This window comes from Pantherophis guttatus, chromosome 1 (genome assembly GCF_059756535.1).
Source record: "Pantherophis guttatus breed Tessera chromosome 1, ASM5975653v1, whole genome shotgun sequence".
NCBI classification, from domain to species: domain Eukaryota; kingdom Metazoa; phylum Chordata; class Lepidosauria; order Squamata; family Colubridae; genus Pantherophis; species Pantherophis guttatus.
The window spans coordinates 23,426,868-23,441,204 of NC_142063.1; positions in this window are offsets into that span (position 1 = coordinate 23,426,868).

Genomic DNA, 14,337 nt, shown 5'->3' on the forward strand with positions numbered 1-14,337 from the left:
CACAACAATTGGCTTGCATTGCTTTCAAACAAAAACAAAAACAAAAACACCCTGTTAGCCCTCTTGTGTAGATTTTCACATACAACTCAAAACTCACCTATGTTTGTTCATACTGGGCAAATCCTTAGTGCAAGAAAACAGAAACAAGTTTGTCTGCATTAATGCCAGAAGGAGTTGTTTTGAGCCAGTTTACATTCCATATTCCTTAATGTCTCTTGTGCCTTGAGATGAGGCTAAGATTAGATGTATATGCTGGTTTCATATTTTGAAATTCACCTTTCTCAAAGCTCCATCTGTGGGTAAGAAAGCTTTACCTTGATTGCTCAATAAGCCAGGGATGAGTAATGTGTGGTCTTCTCGATGTTGCTGAAAACAATCTTACCTAGTGGTTCCCAGTGGCCATGTGAAATGTTTGAAGTTTTAGTTCATAAGAGTTTGAAGGGCTATATACCATATACTTCACTCCTGAAGAATTGGAACAACAGTATAGATTCCTACTTCTCAAAGAAGAACCTTTTTGCTGTTATGTTGGAACTTGTGACTTTACTTGGGCATCTTGATCCTTTTCAATTCAGCCTTGACACCCCCACCCCCAGTTTTCTTGCCATAACTATAATCCTTGTCTAATTCATAACTATAATCCTTCCTTCCTTCCTTCCTTCCTTCTTTCCTTCCTTTCTCCCTCCCACTTAGACTTATATACCACTTTACAGTGCTTTACAGCCCTCTCTAAGCAGTTTACAGAGTCAGCCTATTGCCCCCAACAATCTGAGTCCTCATTTTACTGACCTTGGAAGGATGGAGGGCTGAGTCAACCTTGAGCCTGGTGGGATTTGAACTGCCAAATTGCAGGCAACCGGCAGTCAGCAGAAGTAGCCTGCAGTACTGCACTCTAACCACTGCGCCACCGTGGCTCAATAAAGTATTTGTGTCAGATTCTTTTCTCTACCCACTTCAGTGCAACAGAATATAAATGAATCAATCTCATTCCATTTAGGGTTAAGATGCTAAACCCTCTTAGTCCTGATTTAAGATAGTTGATCTGTTTGCTCCACACATTCCCCAAGACTATTCTCAAATGCTGATTTTCAGATTAATTGTGGAATTAGAAACCACATACAGTAAATGGTCATCTACCATTTCAGATTTACATTCACCTGTTTTATATAAGAGGAAAGAGAGATGTTCAAGATCTAAGTTGGTTATAGATGTGATCTGAACATCACCAAATCCTTCTATCATTTTCTGTTGTTGATGTGATTGTATTCTAACTATATCTTGCTGGGAAGAGTTTTCCAAAACTCAGAAGCTTGTAGCTGTTCTGCAGGTCTACTCTTGGCCAGACAGAGGCACTTCCCTTATGAATTTTATCTTGTATTATTTACTTTTGAGTCTGTCAAGCAAAGGCCTTGAAGAGCAAAGGCTGAGTTACTTTATAGCTAAGATTCCAGCTGTCCTCCTGCATCCAAGATGCTTTTATTGCCATTGGCAATAATAATGCTGATGCTAAGCCTGTCTTACATTTGTGAGGTAATTAGCTTCTTTATTTGCCTTCTCTCCCGTCGTTTGCTGGAATCAATGATGAGTGAACCTTTGCTTTTGAATGCTAGGGGCTAAACATGCTGAGTTGTCTTGGCTCATTTCTCTTTTCAAGACTTCGACTTGTGCTCTGGGGTTGGACTTTTTCTTCAAAAATGCCCTTTTCTTGTGTAACTGGAAGTCAACTATGCATGCAGCTTTTAGGAGCTGGGCTTCCGTCAAGCAGGTGGGTCATTGGATGATTGTATGTCAATCACATATTTAAAAAGAAGATGTCTTCCTATCATGCAAATGAGGCAGTGAGACACCATGAACGAGGCTTCATAAGAACCGCACAAGACGGACTTCTTATGTGTATGTGCAGTCCAACATCTTCCCATCTTGTTGACAGGTGGCAATGGCAGTGGGCAGGGAACTCATCTACTCTTCTTAGTATCTCCCATAATTTCAAATAAAGGCAAAGATTATTCCAAAGTTCCATAGATGTTCTACAAGAACAGTGGTATGGTCTCATTCCTAGGAAGAAAAGGGCAAAGTTAAGTCCAATCTTGACTTAACCATAGCTTCAATTGGGAAAACGTGACCATCTTAAACCAAGCATGTTCAAAAACACCAGGGAATTTCTAGAACCCTGGCACTCAGACAAATTAGCCATCAATAGACACATAGACATTAACAACATCTATACACTATGCAAAAGAGACAACCAGCCCAAAAAAGAACAGAAAGACCCAAGCACCTCTCCACCAGCATACTAAAAAGCAGAGACATGGCCCTCTCAATTCCTGGCAAATAGATGGGGAAGAAAAGGAGGTAGTGACATATTTTATTTTCCTGGGCTCCAAGATCACTGCAGATGGGGACTGCAGCCAAGAAATCAAAAGACGCTTGCTCCCAGGGAGGAAAGTTATGGCAAATCTAGATAGCATACTAAAAAGCAGAGACATCACCCTGCCAACACAAGTGCATATAGGTCAAGGTTATGGTTTTCCCAGTGCAATGTATGGCTGTGAAAGTTGGACCATAAGAAAGGCTGAATGCCAAAGAATTGAGGCCTTTGAATTATGGTGCTGGAGAAGACTCCTGCGAGTCCCTTGGACTGCAAAGCGATCAAACCGGTCAGTCCTTGAGGAGATCAATCCTGACTGCTCCTTAGAAGGCCAGATCCTGAAGATGAAAGTCAAATACTTGGGCCACCTAATGAGAAGGAAGGACTCACTGGAGAAAAGCCCAATGCTGGGAACGATTGAGGGCAAAAGAAGAACAGAGAATGAGGTGGCTGGATGGAGTCATTGAAGCAGTAGGCGTGAGCTTAAATGGAGGATGGTAGAGGACAGGAAGGCCTGGAGGTACGTTGTCCATGGGATTGTGATGGGTTGGACACGACTTCACAACTAACAACAACAACAACAGCACCTCTCCACCAGCAATCAGCACCCAGATCAGTGTAGATTAACAGCAGACCACCAATCAAGTAAACAATACTTCAATCAAGAAACTGCCAAAGAAGCCAACAGTAAACAGCTCAAGCAAAGAACCTCTAAGACTATCTCCACCAACACTGACAGGCCAAGCCACTAGAATATAAACCGATAGCAAACCACACTCCTTACTAGCACTGATAGCGTTACTTAATTTGGGTAATGAAATGTCTGCAAGGAAACAAGCCAGCTCAGAGAGCACCAATGCCCAATCTTGGTAGAGAGGAAGACTGATTCTGCCTTTAGGTGCTGACAACAGACTGTTCTGCCCCAGCTACGGACCCCAAAGAACGCAGCGCACACAAAGTCCGTTCAAACCTTAGTTTACTGAATAAACCAGTCTTTTACAACAATGGCTGTTAATTAATTGCATTAACAGCCGTCAAGAATTCAAAGAATAATAATTGAAAACTTACTATGGTTGGCAGAATGTCCAGAAGCAATTTGCAGAAAGCTGATAAAACAAGCAAGACAAGACACGAAGGTATGTGAACGAAGTTGTTCCCTGCAAATTGCTTCCATTGGCGTTCCTCCTTAAATAGGCCAAGGGAGTGGCCAATTAGCCCCAAGCTTTACTCTTGAGGAGACCTCCTCCTGAGGAGCCACTCCTGCCTTTTGGCAGCTCTGTGTGCCCGTGCTCCTCCTCCTCCTCCGTCCTCTTCACTTAAGGGAACTTCTGGGGGTTCTGAAGGCCCTGGCTGAATCCCAGCCTCTGGTACCACATCTTCTCCAGCCTCCTCATTGTCTGACTCGAGTGCCAGCTGCACAGGCTGCTGGAGCAGCACCACACCAGCCTCCTCGCTGTCTGAATCAGCTACTAGCTGCACAGGCCGCGTATGGGCCACAACACAGACTGGGATAGATTTACAAAGATGGGTTTTGTAGTTCATGCCTTTGTCTTGTTCGCTTCTCATGATTTCTCATTTCCCCTCATTATGCAGATGCAATATAAATCTGACATTGATTTTTATTAGAGCAGATATACATCTGATCAGATTCCAATAATCCAGCTGTGACAGCAGCGCTGAATGGCCCAAACCCACAGAAAGAAACCATTTATTTGTGAAAGATGTGTCTGGAAAAACATGCATGGTTCTAAAAGTTACGCTCAATTAAAAAGAACTTATACTGTGGCAATTTCCATTTTAAAAGGCTGCTTTGGAGAAATGTACATAGCAAACAATGGTATCGGGAACATTCACTTTACAAATCCGTATCGTGGAGGCATCTATGTGAAGAATGTCATTACCATCACATTAGGGAAAACTGCATATAAAAGAGACAACTCCATATAAGGAAAGTTGCAAGCAAAAAAATGGAAGAAGATATTTTTTTTACACAGATTTTCTACAGTAAAGGGAAAACTAATGGATTAGATGCTAACTTCCTAAGGAACACACTGAAATAGACTGGTTCAATCTTTATATCATTAATCCAGGTGTTTCTTTTCAGCAGCCTAAAATTACAAAAGGCCCACAGAGAATTGTTATTCTGACAGTGTGAAAAATTTGCATTTGCTTCAGGTCAAGAAGGGAGCATCCAACCCAGTTCAACTCCAAAAGGCACTTTTATTTTTCCCTCTATTTCATGAACCCATTAAGCAGGTTTTTCCAAGCAAGCTTTTTATGTTCAGGGTTGACCTTTCCAACAGCCAATTTATATTGGGACTCCTTCCCTTAATCTCTTCTTTTCACTTTAAAGCCATGCATACAGTTGAATACCAAACATTAAGTTGCCCAAATGCCCAGTGTTGACAACACAATCTTTAAATGTCAGCTAGCTTTTAATGCCCCATAAGGATGCAAGTCCCCTTAAACAGCGTTCTTCCATTATTATTATTAGTAGTAGTATTTTTTGCAAAATACAGGCAGTCACAAATAGTACCAGTCCCTTCTGCATTCGGGCTGCAGGTGAGGACAGATGGATTACATTCTGCAGGAGAGCTCGTTTGCCCAAAAGGCATTACTGTACTGAAATCTGTATCTGGGAGGGAAATTAGTCCAGTAAATAAAGAGAATGCTGGTTAGTTAATAATTAACTCACTAAATACAGAGAATTGCGCAACAGTAGGGGTGGGACTTGAGTCCTTTTCGCCTTGAAGATGGTTGTTTTAAAAAATCTATGAACAAAGCAGTTAAAGGGACTTTCAGCATTTACTATGTGTATGTCTGGCCAATAGGTTCTTTCTGATATTTACCACTGATTTGGGGCAGGGGGAGAATAGAAATTGCCACTTCCAACAGAGAGAACTTAGAGAATTTGATCTAATGAAAGTTGGCCAGGATACTTTGACAGACCTTTATTAACACTCAAGTCTTATGCGTGAATAGATCCTCATGTGGGTAAAATAGCATCCATGCACACTGTTGGAAGGAAAATCCGGTCCGGTTCCAAACCGGGAGAAAGATGCTGGAAATAAAATGGAGTCAGGCTGCATCATGAGAAAGGCGGGGCTAGATGAATCAAAAGTTGGAATTAAGATTAAATTCCATTTAATTTAAAAAATGGAATTAAGAATTAAGAGAAATATCAACAACCTCAGATATGCAGATGATACCACTCTAATGGCAGAAAATGAAGAGGAACTAAAGAGCCTCTTGATGCAGGTGAAGAAGGAGAGTACAAAAGTTGGCTTGAAACTCAACATTAAGAAAACTAAGATCATGGCATCTGGCCCTCTCAATTCCTGGAAAATAGATGGGGAAGAAATGGAGGTAGTGACAGATTTTATTTTCCTGGGCTCCAAGATCACTGCAGATGGGGACTACAGCCAAGAAATTAAAAGACGCTTGCTCCTGGGGAGGAAAGCTATGGGAAATCTAGATAGCATGCTAAAAAGCAGAGACATCACCCTGCCAACAAAAGTGCGTATAGTCAAGGCTATGGTTTTCCCAGTTGCAATGTATGGTTGTGAAAGTTGGACCATGAGGAAGGCTGAGCATCAAAGAATTGAGGCCTTTGAACTATGGTGCTGGAGAAGACTCCTGCGAGTCCCTTGGACTGCAAAGCGATCAAACTGGTCAGTCCTAGAGGAGATCAACCCTGACTGCTCTTTAGAAGGCCAGATCCTGAAGATGAAACTCAAATACTTTGGCCACTTAATGAGAAGGAAGGACTCACTGGAGAAGAGCCCAATGCTGGGAACGATTGAGGGCAAAAGAAGAACAGAGAATGAGGTGGCTGGATAGAGTCACTGAAGCAGTTGGCGTGAGCTTAAATGGACTCCAGAGGATAGTAGAGGACAGGAAGGTCTGGAGGAACGTTGTCCATGGGGTGGTGATGGGTCGGACATGACATTGCAACTAACAACAACAGGCTGCAGGAAAGGAAGACTCTTTCTTTCAGTATGTTTCTGCGGTGGCTGACAAAATGGGGTTGAGAGTAGGTGGATTTTTATACATTCTTTGGGGCTTTATGGTTGAGATTCCTGTTCCTGTATAATATGTCCTTTGATATTTTAATGGTTGTTGCCAGATTCCTATGGGGTCATGTACTGGTACAGGCAAGAGGGAAAATGCAAATCCTAGGCGTTTTGTTTGAGCTAATCTTGTCAGATTTGGTTCCTTGCTTATTGTGCTGCTTATTTGGAGTTTCTGGTTACTCTTTGCTTATGAATAGATTGGCCCAGTCTTTCTGAATGGCTACAAAATCTCCATTCCTAAAGACTAGTCTCTTCAAGCTTCCGCTTGAGGCTGTTTTCCTATGGTAGGAAGACTGGGTCTGCTTTCTGCCTCTGTTAAGATTTTTCTCCTCTTCTCCTTTAGGGGAAATGTTCTATCCTGCCTCTTTTAATATCCTGTAGAATATTTTTATTCTTGGCGGGCGGGGGGTTTCCCACAACACAAAGAGGCAGAATAATAGATATATAGAATGTGGAGGTAAGAGCTTGGAGTTCTAATCTAACCCTCACCATACTGCCAAAGAGCAGCTAGATGTTCAGAGGTGGTATTCAGCCGGTTTGGACCGATTCGGGTGAACCTGTAGTGGCGACCTGCGGGTGGACCTGCCCACCCACCTGGGCACAATCCCATCCAATATCACTGTATTTTTGATGCTGCACGGATGTGTGGATGGTGCGCGTGAGTGAATTATCGTGTTGTTTGACGTTGCATGCATGTGTGGACAGCGCGTGCATGCAAATTGCCATGTTTTGTGATGCCGCATGCATGTGCGCGGGCACTCACATTTCCGGTGCTGGCTGAACTGATTGCTACAGTATGTGAATCCTACCTCTGGAGATCTTAAGAGGGGACTGAGCTTAGAGTCCTTGCATTGCAGAAAGCTCTATGTCCCCAGAATCTGACAGTTCCGAAAGGAACTGCAGGACAGTTCCTGCAGTCAGGCTGACAAGATTTTTGTAAAATAAATGACTAACAATAAAGCTTCTGCTTGAGACAGTTCACATGTCCTTCAGATCCAGATTATCCAGATTTCCCCCTCACCCCCCCATGTATCCTGCTGCCCAGTATAGTTCATCATGTCCTGAATCAATGGTGGGTTGTCCCCGGTTCGGACCGGTTCGCAAGAACTGGTAGTAAAACCGGCGGGAGGCTCCGCCCACTGACCCAGACATCATCAAGAAGTTTCTGTGCATGCGCAGAAGTGCACATGCAGTCCCGTTGCGAACCGGTAGTAAAGGTAAGTAGAACCCACCCCTGGTCCTGAATATGTGCTTACCATTTTCTCAACTAAATGTGTTACTTTGCGTTTCTTCCTGCCCAACTTTATCTTGGTGGTTTTTGCACAAGCCTCTGACAAATTATTCTTTCAACTGGTCACCATCCTCCTGAATCTTGATACTGTCTCCTAAGGCATTTGCTATTCCTCCTATCATTGCATTGTCTGCAAATTTGATAATCCTATGTTCTAATCCCTGAGGAAAGTTATTGAAGTTAAATATATTGAATAGCACGGGGTCTCAGAGGCCTAAAACACAGAACAAATTAATATATTCTCATGGGATAGGACTATGCAATCATCTCTGTATCCATCTAATGGTAGCATAGTGCAGCCCACGTTTTATCATCTTCCATTCTAGTATCTCGTGGAAGACTCTGTGGAAAGTTTGCTGTAGTAGATAGATACATTATGTTCTTAAATTCCCATAGTCAGCTAGACAGTCTAATACAAAAAGATCAGATTGGTCTGACATGATTTTTGGGGGAAGGTGTCTGACTTTGGGTCAGTGTTGATTCCTGATGACTAGCAATAGCACTTAGACTTATATACCACTTCACAGTGCTTTTTACAGCCCTCTCTAAGCGGTTTACAGAGTCAGCATATTGCCTCCAACAATCTGGGTCCTCATTTTACTGACCTCGGAAGGATGGAATGCTGAGTCAACCTTGAGCTGCTCAGACTCAAACTTCTGGAGTAAGCACTGAGTTAGCTTGCTACAGTTAACCATATTTATTGGCTTGGTTGAAGTAAGTACTTTCAACAGGCTAGCGCAAATATCAAAAATGTCTAGGATTCTGAGACTGTTTGTCCTTTGATGCTAAGGATTAAAGAACTCCTACATAGGAGGATTCTAATCTCATTGGGGGAAAAAAATTGTCACTTCTCCACTAGCTTTTGTGATTGGTGCTTTTGTACCAGCAAAGTTTTAGAAGTCATGGAAGCAAAAATGTTACTAGTCAAAGTATCCTGCCAGCCTAGGATCAATGGGATTGTCTGCAATGCTGTCCTTCCACTTACCTCTGTTAGCAGTGAGTGGTTCCTTCTTCATACGTTGGAGGTTAGGACTATCAGTCTCTACGTGCTGTCCTGTGGAAATGCCAAACTCATCTCCCTCCATGGAGAGAACAGTAGCAGTTTATCATTGGAGTTGTCAAAGAAGTTGGCCTTTGAAGCATCTCACCTGTGATTGTCCTTGGTAGCTGAGATGGATGTCTATGCACAAGGAGCTCTCCTCTTGGCCTGCTTTGATCAGTCTGCCATATTCAGATAGTCCTGAACAGAAATTGCCATTAATCAGATAAATTATCTTGCATTCCCACTTACTCCCTAATAGTTTACATTCAATTTCAAGGGGATTCTTTAAAAAAGAATAAGAATAAGAATAAGAAGAAGTGAATTTTGGAAAAAATGCTAATCAGTATAGTGGTTTGAAGAGCTATACAGGTAGTCCTCGATTTACAATAGTACATTTAATGACTGTTCAAAGTTACAACAGCACTGAAAAAAGTGATTTATGATCATTTTTCACATTTATGACCTTAGTAGCATCCCCATGATCATGTGATCGAAATTCAGATGCTTTGCAACTGGTCCACACTTATGATGGTTGCAGTGTCCCAGGGTCATGTGATCTCCTTTTGAGACTTTCTGACAAAGTCAATGGGGAAGCCAGATTCACTTAACAACCATGTTACTAACTTACCATATTTTTCGGAGTATAAGACGCACCTTTTTGCCCCCTAAAAGGGGATGAAAATTTGGGTTTTATACACTGAATGTAGCCCCGCCCACCCACTGGCCCCCACCCTATGTCCTCTGCCTCCCAGCAATTTACCTCCTTGCAGCAAGCAGCAAGAAGAAACAGCCCATTTCAGCTTCAGCACAGCCTAATTAGCACAAGTTGATTGTCTGTTGGATCAGCCTCCCGACTCTCAGCTGTTTCAGGCTGCAGGGATTGTCATTGCCTATTGCTGCACGGGCCTCTGCTGCTTGCTGCAAGGAGGTAAATTGCTGGGAGCAGATTTTTTTTTTTTTTGTACTAATCAAGCTATGCTGAAAAGGAAAATGAAAGTAAAGCAGACTGTTTGCTGTTTGCTGCAATGAGGCAAAATTGATGGGAGGCAGAGGCAGATTTCTTTTTCTTGTTTTCCTCACCAAAAAAGGTAGGTGCGTCTTATAGTCCGGACCGTCTTATACTCCGAAAAATATGGTATCCACTGCAGTGATTCACTCAACAACTGTGGCCAGAAAGGTCGTAAAATGGGGCAAAACTCACTTAGCAAATGTTAACAACAGAAATGTTGGGCTCAATTGTGGTTGTAAGTCAAGGACTATCTGTAGTTACAAGATGACCAGGGGCACATAAATATTGGTGAAAGATCCAGGCTTCTGATACGGAAGATAATAGTTTTGAACACAGGTTTAGCCTTCTTTCAGAATAGCACTAGACCTGCATTTAGAAAGAGCTTGATTGACATGCCACAGGCATTCCTCTAATACTGCTTGTCAACAATTTAACAGATGGTTAAACATACCATTCCAAGTACCTATGATGACCCATCACACCACATATTAGGGAGAAGCATTAATTTATTATTATTTACATATAGTCCTCAAATTACAAATGTAATTGAGCTGGTTGTAATTTGTGCTAGTCATTACGCAGGTCACCACATGCCCGTGCCTGATCTTACAACCTTTTGTGCAATGATCATTAAGCAAATTCATTGTCTGCAAATGACATTTTTTTGCTGGAAGCCAGAAGTAAACACCAGTTTATGGCAAACATGTTGCAAATTGTGATCACGTGACCATGAAATGTTGCATATGGATGCCAAGCACTCAAAATGAGATCATGTGACCATGGGGAGTGGTGGCTGTTGTAACTTAGAATCTGGGTCATAAGTACCCCTGGGGAGGTCCATTGTAGTTTGAATAATTGTTAAGTGATCTGTCATAAGTTGAGGACTAACTCTATTAGATTGTCATCCTACACTCAACGCAATGAACATACATAATGCTCCTTCCACCTTTTATTTTTCCCACAACAGCTCTTTGATGTGGATAGGGTAGAATAGAGTAGAGTAGAGTAGAGTAGAGTAGAGTAGAGTAGAGTAGAGTAGAGTAGAGTAGAGTAGCGTAGAATAGAATAGAATAGGACAGAAAGAACAGAATAGGACAGGACAGGACAGGACAGAACAGAATAACAGTTGGAAAGGATCTTGGAGGTCTTCTAGTCCAATCCTCTTCTCAGGCAGGAAACCCTATACCACTTCAGACAAATGGTTGTCCAATCTCTTCTTAAAAACTTCCAGTGTTGGAGCATCCACAACTTCTGGAGGCAAGTTGTTCCACTGATTAATTGTTCTAACTGTCAGGAAATTTCTCCTTAGTTCTAGGTTGCTTCTTCTTAGTTCTAGGTAGAAAGACAGTGACCAGCCAAAGCTGCCCAGCTGGCTTTCATGAAGCTTAGCGGGAGCAAACAGGAAGCCAATTTTTGTCTTAAATTAATATTAAATCAATAAGGACCATATCAGTCACCAGCCTCATTTCTGCAGCAGAATAAAGATCAGCTATGAGGCTAATGCTGTTGGTCCCAGCAGGTTTTTCTATTGGGACAAGGACTGAAGGATAGCATTTTAACAAATTCACCTGGTTTGCCCAATGGAGAATACAGTAATTTGAAAACTTAGACTTCACGCTTGGGCTGTCAGGCGATACCTAAATGGATTTACAAAATTTCCACCGGATAGAAGTCCACTAGCTTATGCACATTAAAAACACGTTAATAAAACAACATAATAAACTCTGAAGTAGCCTTCTGAGATCACAATTCCTGGAGTTCCAGTTCATTTCAGTTACTCAAGCATGTGCACAAAGCAGTTCAGGGGTTCATCCTTCCTTTAGCATCAAGTACAGTCCTCTAGATCAGGAGTCTCCAGCCTTGGCCACTTTAAGCCTGGAGGACTTCAACTCCCAGAATTCCCCAGCCAGCTTCCTTTAGCATCAAGTACAGTCCTCTAGATCAGGAGTCTCCAGCCTTGGCCACTTTAAGCCTGGAGGACTTCAACTCCCAGAATTCCCCAGCCAGCTTCCTTTAGCATCAAGTACAGTCCTCTAGATCAGGAGTCTCCAGCCTTGGCCACTTTAAGCCTGGAGACTCCTGATCTAGATATTATAGCAGAAGCCTGAAAGAGTTCTCGGATGATTCCTCCACATATTCCACATTCCATATTTTCTTCTACTGGGTTCCTCTATTAATAATGATGCAGTATTTAAAATCCTGGGTCACTATCTGTGAGCTCTTTGCAATCAGTGCCTGCTTATAAGGATTTGGGTGATAAACCCAATTCAATAAAATCTAATCAATGCAGATACCGGTGTATAAGGGAGTAAGATGATGCAGGCAAGGAGAAAAGAAACTCCCAAGTCCCAGCTGATAAGGGGGGAAATGGGGATTTTGCTGTAACCTTCCCCTGGATTGGGGAGGGAATGGTGATTTAACAGTATCGGTCAGCCTCCGCCTTTATATTACTTGCTTGTTATGGCTGCCATTGTAACGGGGGGAGTGGGGAGCTGTCTGGATATTTGGGAGGGGGGAAGTGAGCTGGTGGAGTAAATTGGAGAAAGTTTTCCTCAGCGTTTCTCTGCAGCTGGGAGGCGCGCTGATAACCAGTCAAAGTCAATTGTCCTGGCATACCAGAAGGATGGAGCCATCGGAAGCTGCACCGCACATGATCCCTTGGGGGCGGATGTGGATTGGATAATCCTGACTGGATGATTGGGGGGAGGGTTTTAAGGATGCTTTCTATATCTGATTTTCATGCCTATTGCCTCAGACCTTGCTTTTCTTTGGTTGCATTCAGTTCATACTCAGTAAAAGTACCTTTCCCTATGAAAATGGAGTCGGGGTTTTTCTTTCTTGACTACTGAAAGGAGGCATACCTGAGAGTATCCTTCCCCTGCCATGCCCACCAAGCCTCGCCCACCAAGCCATGCCACACCCACCAAGCCACACCCACAGAACCAGTAGTAAAAAAAATTGAAACCCACCAATGGTGGAAATGTAATTGACACATTGTAAGGTGGTGGCAATGGTGACCTCTACAGATCCTCCCAATTCGTCACTTTGAGGACTCTTTCAGAGTGAAGCATATAAAATGGCTGAACAGGCTGTGAGCGACTTCAAAGAGTAGAGTGCCCGAGACACAATGAAATGGCTGCTCCAGGAAGCAAAATATTAGGCAGTAGGTAGAATTGGCCATAATTCACTACTTGTGCCAGTCCACAGCCTGAACAATCCGTTTTAATTGGGCTGGCCCTGGAGTCAAGCAGATCCCACCTTCATGATTACTACTGGGTATCTCAATTCAAAACGCACTGACGCTATCTCCTTGAATGGTGATGAAACATTTGCAGCCAAATTGCCAAGCTCGGAGCTCAAACCAACAGCCTAACTACCAACCCAAGCTACTAATATTTAAACACATTTCAACTACTGGGTATACTTTTTTTTTGCATACCTGCTTCAGCTTGTCCTCAGATATGTCTGTCTTTCAGATAAGCCTAGGATGCGTCATAATTTTATCATTTTTTTCTCACCAACGTAGAGGAATAGCTTATAGGAATTCCAGATTAAATAAAAAGTGAGCATATTATCCAAATAATATGGAGGTGGGTGCTTTAATTTTTAAATGAATTGCTTGACTAAGGTACTCACCTGGCATTTGCTTTGATCTGGAGTTACTTAGGCCTCCTGCAGAAGGACAATCCCTCTTAATTCAAGGAGGAGAGAATAACTCTACAAGGGATTTATCAGTGATTGAAGATAATAATTTTCATCCTGGGCAAAAGGCAGGAGTGAAAGGTTGTACGAAAGCAGGAAATGATGAATTTGAATGTTTATCTTAAAAAGGACAACTCAGTCCGGCAGCTGAGAGAGGTGGAAAAGTAATTGAAAGAGAGTCTGCCCAGTGTTAGAATGCAGTATTGCAGCCTAATTCAGCTCACTGCCCGGAGTTCGATCCTGATCGGCTCAGCCTTCCATCCTTCTGAGGTTGGTAAAATGAGGAACCAGATTGTTGGGGGCAATATGCTAACTCTGTAAACTGCTTAGAGAGGGCTATAAAGCAGAGGTCTCCAACCTTGGCACCTTGAAGACTTGTGGACTTCAACTCCCAGAAATCCTCAGCCAGCAAAGATTTCTGGGAGTTGAAGTCCATAAGTCTTCAAGTTGCCAAGGTTGGAGACCCCTGCTATAAAGCACCATGAAACAGTATATAAGTCAAAGTGCTATTGCTATTAATTTGTTATAACTAAGTTATAACGATGCCTCTTAGAGTTTCCATAATTCTACATTTACCTTCAATTAACACTAAAGAGATCTCACTAAATACTATGTAACTCCTGCTCCCATGAAGGGCTTGACATTGGATCAGGGAGGATCAGGAGCTGTAATGGTAAAAATCTCCCACTGTCTGCTTTACAGTCTGAGAAGTTAGGGAGGTTCCCTTCTCTTTCTTTGCCCATTATACAGCTGTGGGCTGTGCCTTGCCTTATCTAATTGTTTCCTAGGCAGCATCTCTCGGCCCATCTCACAAGGTCATTTCCATATACATTACATGAGCCCCAGGCCATT